General features: G+C 36.7%; 1 non-coding gene across 1 annotated transcript; it reads right to left on the reverse strand.

Moving 5' to 3' along the window:
• Positions 1–3,985: 3,985 nt before the first annotated feature.
• On the reverse strand, positions 3,986–4,092 carry LOC136154901 (U6 spliceosomal RNA). Its single transcript, XR_010660603.1, has one exon. It is a non-coding gene; the product is annotated as a U6 spliceosomal RNA (small nuclear RNA).
• Positions 4,093–9,376: the final 5,284 nt, after the last annotated feature.

Below are 9,376 nucleotides of genomic sequence, written 5' to 3' on the forward strand. Positions count from 1 at the left end.
AGGGTTGATTTACAACATTTTTTCATTAAAACATAGCACTACTGATCCAAGTTTGGTTGAATTCATTGATGCAGAACTTTGGATAGGGCGGAATAACTGTAAAGCTTTACATGATTTTCAGCTGTGTGGTGGGTCAGTGCCCCTGAGTGTCAACGTTTTTTGAGGGTCAAGTGTAAAAGAGATATAAATCATTTATTGCCCATCAGCAAAATTCAGATTAGTTATTATTCTATATATTATTAAAGTCCATTGAAAAAAACATAGCAATTATCAACACCATCATTATTATTATTATATGAGGTATCTGACCAATCTGAAAACAAAAATATTCTGAATTATTCTTCTTTCTTTACTTCCTTCCTTCTTACCTTTTTTTCTCTAAATATTTGTTGAATGCTTATATACTATATGTGGGCCTTAGAAAGTAGTGATGCCTTAGGAAGCATCACTATGAACAAAGTTAGTGGAGGTTATGGAATTCCAGCTGAGTTATTCAAAACTTAAAAGATGATGCTATGAAAGTGCTGCACTCAATATGCCAGCAAATTTGGAAAACTTAATAGTGAGCATAGTTCTGGAAAATATCAGTTTTCATTCTAATCCCAATTAAGAGCAATACCAAAGAATGTTAAAACTACCACACAATTCAACTTATTTCACATGCTAACAAAGTAATGCTCAAGATTATCCAAGCTAAGCTTCAACAGTACATGATTCCAGAATTTCCAGATGTACAAGTTGGATTTTAAAAAGGCAGAAGAACCAGAAATCAAATTGCCAGCATCCATCGGGTCATAGAAAAAGCTAGAGAATACCAGAAAAACATCTATTTCTACTTCATTGACTACGCTAAAGCCTTTGACTATGTAGATCACAACAAATGAAAATTCTTTTTTATTTATTTGTTTTTATTAGTTGTAGGCTAATTACTTTACAATATTGTAGTGGTTTTTGTCATACATTGACATGAATCAGCCATGGATTAACATGTATTGCCCATCCCGATTCCCCCACCCACCTCCCTGTCTACCCAATCCCTCTGGGTCTTCCCAGTGAACCAGGCCTGAGCACTTGTCTCATGCACCCAACCTGGGCTGGTGATCTGTTTCACCCTAGATAATAGACATGTTTCGATGCTGTTCTCTCAAAGCATCCCACCCTCGCTTTCTCCCACAGAGTCCAAAAGTCTGTTCTGTATTTCTGCGTCTCTTTTTCTGTTTTGCATATAGGGTTATCATTACCATCTTTCTAAATTCCGTATATATGTGTTAGTATACTGTATTGGTCTTTATCTTTCTGGCTTACTTCACTCTGTATAATGGGCTCCAGTTTCATCCATCTCATTAGAACTGATTCAAATGAATTCTTTTTAATGGCTGAGTAAAATTCCATGTTGTATATGTACCACAGCTTCTTTATCCATCTGTCTGCTGATGGGCATCTAGGTTGCTTTCATGTCCTGTCTATTATAAACAGTGCTGTGATGAACATAGGGGTGCACGTGTCTCTTTCAGATCTGGTTTCCTCAGTGTGTATGCCCAGTAGTGATATTGCTGGGTCACATGGCAATTCTATTTCAAGATTTTTAAGAAATCTCCACACTGTTCTCCATAGCGGCTGTACTAGTTTGCATTCCCACCAACAGTGTAAGAGGGTTCCCTTTTCTCCACACCCTCTCCAGCATTTATTGCTTGTAGACTTTTGGATAGCAGCCATCCTGACTGGCGTGTAATGGTACCTCATTGTGGTTTTGATTTGAATTTCTCTGATAATGAGTGATGTTGAGCATCTTTTCATGTGTTTGTTAGTCATCTGTATTTCTTCTTTGGAGAAATGTCTGTTTAGTTCTTTGGCCCATTTTTTTTTGATTGGGTCATTTATTTTTCTGGAATTGAGCTGCAGGAGTTGCTTGTATATTTCTGAGATTAATCCTTTGTCTGTTGCTTCATTTGCTATAATTTTCTCCCAATCTGAGGACTGACTTTTCACCTTGCTTATAGTTTCCTTTGTAGTGCAGAAGCTTTTAAGTTTCATTAGGTTCCATTTGTTTATTTTTGCTTTTATTTCCAATGTTCTGGGAGGTGGGTCATAGAGGTGGTGGGTCATAAATCACCTGCTGTGATTTATGTCGGAGAGTGTTTTGCCTATGTTCTCCTTTAGGAGTTTTAAAGTTTCTGGACTTACATTTAGATCTTTAATCCATTTTTAGTTTATTTTTGTGTATGGTGTTAGAAGGTGTTCTAGTTTCATTCTTTTACAAGTGGTTGACCAGTTTTCCCAGCACCACTTGTTAAAGAGGTTGTCTTTTTTCCATTGTATATCCTTGCCTCCTTTGTCAAAGATAAGTTGTCTATAAGTTCGTGGATTTATCTCTGTGCTTTCTATTCTGTTCCATTGATCTATATTTCTGTCTTTGTGCCAGTACCATTCTGTCTTGATGACTGTGGCTTTGTAGTATAGTCTGAAGTGAGGCAGGTTGATTCCTCCAGTTCCATTCTTCTTTCTCAAGATTACTTTGGCTATTCAAGGGTTTTTGTATTTCCATACAAATTGTGAAATTATTTGTTCTAGTTCTGTCAGAGATATCATTGGTAGCTTGATAGGAATTGCATTGAATCTATAGATTGCTTTGGGTAAAATAGCCATTTTGCCAGTATTGATTCTTCCAATCCATGAACACGGTATATATTCTCCATCTGTTTGTGTCCTCTTTGATTTCTTTCATCAGTGTTTTATAGTTTTCTATGTATAGGTCTTTTGTTTCTTTAGGTAGGTATACTCCTAAGTATTTTATTCTTTTTGTTGCAATGGTGAATGGTATTGTTTCCTTAATTTCTCTTTCTATTTTCTCATTGTTAGTGTATAGGAATGCAAGGGATTTCTGTGTGTTAATTTTATATCCTGCAAATTTACTGTATTCGTTGTTTAGCTCTAGTAATTTTCTTGTAGAGTCTTTAGGGTTTTCTATGTAGAGAATCATGTCATCTGCAAACAGCGAGAGTTTCACTTCTTCTTCTCCTATCTGGATTCCTTTTATTTCTTTCTCTGCTCTGATTACTGTGGCCAAAACTTCCAGAACCATGTTGAATAGTAGTGGTGAGAGTGGACACCCTTGTCTTGTTCCTGATTTTAGGGGAAATGCTTTCAATTTTTCACCATTGAGGGTAATGCTTGCTGTGGGTTTGTCATATATAGCTTTTATTATGTTGAGGTATGTGCCTTCTATTCCTGCTTTCTGGAGAGTTTTAATCATAAATGGATGTTTAATTTTGTCAAAGACTTTTTCTACATCTATTGAGAATCATATGGTTTTTATCTTTCAATTTGTTAATGTGGTGAATTACATTGTTTGATTTGCAGATATTAAAGAATCCTTACATCCCTGGGATAAAGCCCACTTGGTCACGGTGTATGATTTTTTTAATATGTTGTTGGATTCTGTTTGCTAGAATTTTGTTAAGGAGTTTTGCATCTATGTTCATCAGTGATATTGGCATGGGAATATGAGATCACCTTACCTGCCTCCTACAAAACGTGTATGCAAATCAAGAAGCAGTAGTTAGACATAGAACAATGGGCTGGCTCAAAATTGGGAAAGGAGTACGTCAAGGCTATATATTGTCTCCCTGCTTATTAACTTATATGCAGAGTACATCATATGAAATACCAGGCTGGATGAAGCACAGGCTGGAATCAAGATTGTGGGGATGGGTGGAGAGGGAGGTGGGAGGTGGGATAAGGATGGGGAATACATATAACTCCATGGCTGATTCATGTCAATGTATGACAAAACCCACTGCAATGTTGTGAAGTGGTTGGCCTCCAATTAATAAAAATAAATGAAAAAAAAAAAAAAGATTGCGGGGAGAAAAGTCAACAACCTCAGATATGCAGATGACACCACTTTTAAGGTAGAAAGTGAAGAGGAATTAAAAAAACCTCAACATGAATCAGCCATAGGTATATATGTCTGCTCCCTCTTGAAAAAAATATGGAACACTTGATGAATTTGCATTTCCTCATTGCACAGAGGACATGCTAATTTTCTCTGTATCGTTCCAGTTTTAGTATATGTGCTGCCGAAGTGAGCAAAGAGTCTCTTGATGAAGGTGAAAGAGGAGAGTGAAAAAGCTGGCTTTAAACTTGACATTCAAAAGCTAAGACCATGGCATCTGTTCCCATCTCTTCATGTCAAACAGATGGGGAACAGTGGAAACAGTGACAGACATTATTTTCTTGGGCTCAAAAATCACTGTGTACAGAGACTGCAGCCATGAAATTAAAAGATGCTTGCTCCTTGGATGAAAAACTATAATCAACCTAGGCAGCATATTAAAAAGCAGAGACATTACTTTGCCTGCAAAGGTCCATACAGTTAAAACTATGGTTTTTTAATAGTCATATATAGATGTGAGAGCTGGACAATAAAATAGCTGAGTGCTGAAGAACTAATACCTCAAACTCTTGCACTAGACAAGACTCTTGAGGGTCACTTGGACTGCAAGGAGATCAAATCAGTCAATCCTAAAAGAAATAAATCATGAATATTCACTGGAAGGACTGATGCTGAAGCTGAAGCTCCATTACTTTGGCCACCTGATGCAAAGAGCTTACTCATTGGAAAAGACCCTGAGTCTGAGAAAGATTTGAAGGCACGTGGAGAAGGGGATGACAGAGGGTGAGATGGTTGGATTGTATCTTCAGCTCAATAAACATGAGTTTGACCAAACTCCAGGAAATGGTGAAGAACAAGGAAGTCTGTTCTGCTGCAGTCCATGGGGGTCACAAAGAGTCAGACACAACTGAGTGACTAAACAACAACAATTTATACACAAGGCACTATACTTGGGAATGGCATAGAGTGGTAAATTGACATTTTCATTGCACTTATGAAAATATTTTATTACATTTATGTGTGTTCTATTTGCAATTTGAGCATATCCATTTAAAACATTCCATTTCATAACCACATGGACTGCAGCATGCCATGCTTCCCTGTCCCTGGCCATCTCCATGACATCCAACCTTCTTAACCTCTGTCACCATTTTCTCTTTCTGCCTTAAAGTTTTCCCAATATCAAGGTCTTTTCTAATGAGTCAGCTGTTCGCATCAGGTGGCCAAAGTATTGGAGCTTTAGCTTCAGCATCCATCCTTCCAAAGTGTATTCAGGGTTGATTTCCTTTAAGATTGACTGGTTTCATCTCTTTGCTTTACAAGGTACTCTCAGGAGTCTTCTCCAGTTTTTCTGTTCCAAAGCATCTATTCTTCAGTGCTCTACCTTCTTTATGGTCCAACTCTCACATCCATACATAACTACAAGACCAAACCCTTGATTATATATAAACTTTTGTCAGCAAAGTGATGTCTTTGCTTTTTAACACAACATCTCAGTTTGTCAGAGCTTTCCTACCAAGAAGCATGTCTGAGATTGTAAATAGTTCTCCTGGAAATCTTTATTCCAACTTGTTGCTCATCCAGTCTGGCCATTCACATTATGTGTTTTGTGTGTAAGTTGAATAAACAGGGTGATGATAAGCAACCTTGTTGCACTCCTTTCTCAGCCTTGAACCAGTCAATGTTATAACTGCTGCTTCTTGGCCCACATACAGTTTTCTCAGGAGACAGGTAATATGGTCTTGTATTCTCATTTTGTTAACAGTTTTTCAAACAAAATAAGTTTGTTATGATCCACACAAAGGCTTTAACATAGTCAATGTAATAGAGGTATATGCTTTTCTGGCATTCCCTTGTTTTCTGTTTGATTCAGCAAATTTTGGCAATTTGTCTCTCATTCCTCTTCTTTTTCTAAACTCGCCCTTGAACACCTGGAAGTTCTTGGTTCATGTAATGCTGAAACATAGCTTGGAGGATTTTGAGCATAAAATTGTAACACTGAAATGAGTGTAATTGTGTGAATTGAATATTCTTTGGATTTGCTGTTCTTTTGGGTTTTGAATGGAAAGTGATCTTTTCCAGGCCTGTGGCCACTGCTGAGTTTTCCAAATTTGTTGCCATATTAAGTGCAGCACTTTAACAGCATCGTCTTTTAGTTGCAGAATAAGTCCACACAATCAAATAGGTAGACTCTTTCTCTGGAATATACAAAAGGACATGATTGTTCCCACAAAAGGAAACACTCAACTCTAGCAGCTGTGGACATTGGAGGAAAACACATGAGGAAGTAGAGTCACATTAAATATGAGTTGTCCAGCCAATCATCTAACCCCACCCACTGGGTAAAACCTCTACAATGAAAAGGAACCACAGACCTCCAGAATACAGAAAGCCCACTCCAGACACAGCAATCTAAACAAGATGAAAAGGCAGAGAAATACCCAACAGGTAAAGGAACATGAAAAATGCCCACCAAGTCAAACAAGAGAGGAGGAGATAGGGAATCCACCTGAAAAAGAATTTAGAATAATGATAATAAAAATGATCCATAATATTGAAAACAAAATGGAGTTTCAGATAAATAGCCTGGAGACAAAGATTGAAAAGATGCAAGAAATGCTTAATAAAGACCTAGAAGAAATAAAAAAGAGTCAATTAAAAATGAATAATGCAATGAATGAGATCAAAAACACTCTGGAGGGAGCCAAGAGTGGAATAACGGAGACAGAAGATAGGACAAGTGAGGTAGAAGATAAAATGGTGGAAATAAATGAAGCAGAGAGGAAAAAAGAAAAAAGAATCAAAAGAAATGAGGACAACCTCAGGGAATTCTGGGGCAATGTGAAACGCCCCAACATTCGAATCATAGGATTCCAGAAGAACAAGACAAAAAGAAAGGCCATGAGAAAATACTTGAGGAGATAATAGCTGAAAACTTCCCTAAAATGGGGAAGGAAATAGCCACCCAAGTCCAAGAAACCCAGAGAGTCCCAAACAGGATAAACCCAAGGCGAAACACACCAAGACATGTATTAATCCAAGTAACAAAGATCAAACACAAAGAATAAATATTAAAAGCAGCAAGAGAGAAACAACAAACAACACACAAAGGGATTCCCATAAGGATAACAGCTGATCTATCAATAGAAACACTCCAGGCCAGAAGGGAATGGCAGGACATACTGAAAGTAATGAAAGAGAATAACCTACAACCAAGATTACTGTACCCAGCAAGGATCTTATTCAGATATGAAGGAGAATTCAAAAGCTTTACAGACAAGCTAAATCTGAGAGAATTCAGCACCACCAAACCAGCACTTCAACAAATGCTAAAGGATCTTCTCTAGACAGGAAATGCAGAAAGTTTGTATAAACGTGAACCCTAAACAACAAAGTAAATGGCAACGGGACCACACCTATCAAAAATTACCTTAAATGTAAATTGGTTGAATGCCCCAACCAAAAGACAAAGACTGGCTGAATGGATACAAAAACAAGACCCCTATATATGCTGTCTACAAGAGACCCACCTCAAAACAAGAGACACATACAGACTAAAAGTGAAGGGCTGCAAAAAAATATTTCACACAAACGGAGACCAAAAGAAAGCAGGAGTCGCAATACTCATATCAGATAAAAAAGACTTTCAAATAAAGGCTGTGAAAACAGACAAAGGACACTACATAATGATCAAAGGATCAGTCCAAGAAGAAGATATAACAATTATAAATATATATGCACCCAACATAGGAGCATAGCAATATGTAAGGCAAACTCTAATGAGTATGAAAGAGGAAACTAATAGTAACACAATAATAGTGGGAGACTTTAATACCCCACTCACAACTATGGATAGAGCAACTAAACAGAAAATTAACAAGGAAACACAAACCTTAAATGACACAATGGAGCAGCTAGACCTAATTGATATCTATAAGACATTTCACCCCAAAACTATCAACTTCACCTTTTTCTCAAGTGCACACAGAACCTTCTACAGAATGGATCACATCCTGGGCCATAAATCTGGTCTTGGAAAATTAAAAAAAATTGAAATCATTCCAGTCATCTTTTCTGACCACAGTGCAGTAAAATTAGATCTCAATTACAGGAAAAAAAATGTTAAAAATTCAAACATATGGAGGCTAAATAACACGCTTCTGAATAACCAACAAATCATAGAAGAAATCAAAAAAGAAATCAAAATGTGCATAGAAATGAATGAAAATGAAAACACAACAATCCAAAACCTATGGGACACTGTAAAAGCAGTGCTAAGGGGAAGGTTCATAGCATTACAGGCTTACATCAAGAAACAAGAAAAAAGCCAAATAAATAACCTAACTCTACACCTAAAGCAATTAGAGAAGGAAGAAATGAAGAATCCCAGGGTTATCAGAAGGAAAGAAATCTTAAAAATTAGGGCATAAATAAATGCAAAAGAAACTAAAGAGACCATAGCAAAAATCAACAAAGCTAAAAGCTGGTTTTTTGAAAAAATAAACAAAATTGACAAACCATTAGCAAGACTCATTAAGAAACAAAGAGAGAAGAACCAAATTAACAAAATTAGAAATGAAAATGGAGAGATCACAACAGACAATACTGAAATACAAAGGATCATAAGAGACTACTACCAGCAGCTCTATGCCAATATAATGGATAACTGGGATGAAATGGACAAATTCTTAGAAAAGTATAACTTGCCAAAACTGAACCAGGAAGAAATAGAAGATCTTAACAGACCCATCACGCACAAGGAAATCGAAACTGTAATCAAAAATCTTCCAGCAAACAAAAGCCCAGGACCAGATGGCTTCACAGCTGAATTCTACCAAAAATTTAGAGAAGAGCTAACACCTATCTTACTCAAACTCTTCCAGAAAATTGCAGATGAAGGTAAACTTCCAAACTCATTCTATGAGGCCATCATCACCATAAATCCAAAACCAGACAAAGATGCCAAAAATAAAAAAAAAAATAAGAAAGAAAATCACAGGCCAATATCACTGATGAACATAGATGCAAAAATCCTTAACAAAACTCTAGCAAACAGAATCCAACAACATATTAAAAAAATCATACACCATGACCAAGTGGGCTTTATCCCAGGAATGCAAGGATTCTTTAATATCCACAAATCAAACAATGTAATACACCACATTAACAAAGTGAAAGATAAAAACCATATGATTATCTCAATAGATGCAGACAAAGCCTTTGACAAAATTCAACACTCATTTATGATTAAAACTCTCCAGAAAGCAGGAATAGAAGGAACATACCTCAACATAATAAAAGCTATATATGACAAACCCACAGCAAGCATCACCCTCAATGGTGAAAAATTGAAAGCATTTCCCCTGAAATCAGGAAAAAGATAAGAGTGTCCACTCTCACCACTACTATTCAACATAGTGTTGGAAGTTTTGGCCACAGCAATGAGAGCAGAAAAAGAAGTAAAAAGAATCCAGATAGGAA

This window comes from Muntiacus reevesi, chromosome X, assembly GCF_963930625.1.
Source record: "Muntiacus reevesi chromosome X, mMunRee1.1, whole genome shotgun sequence".
Lineage (NCBI taxonomy): Eukaryota > Metazoa > Chordata > Mammalia > Artiodactyla > Cervidae > Muntiacus > Muntiacus reevesi.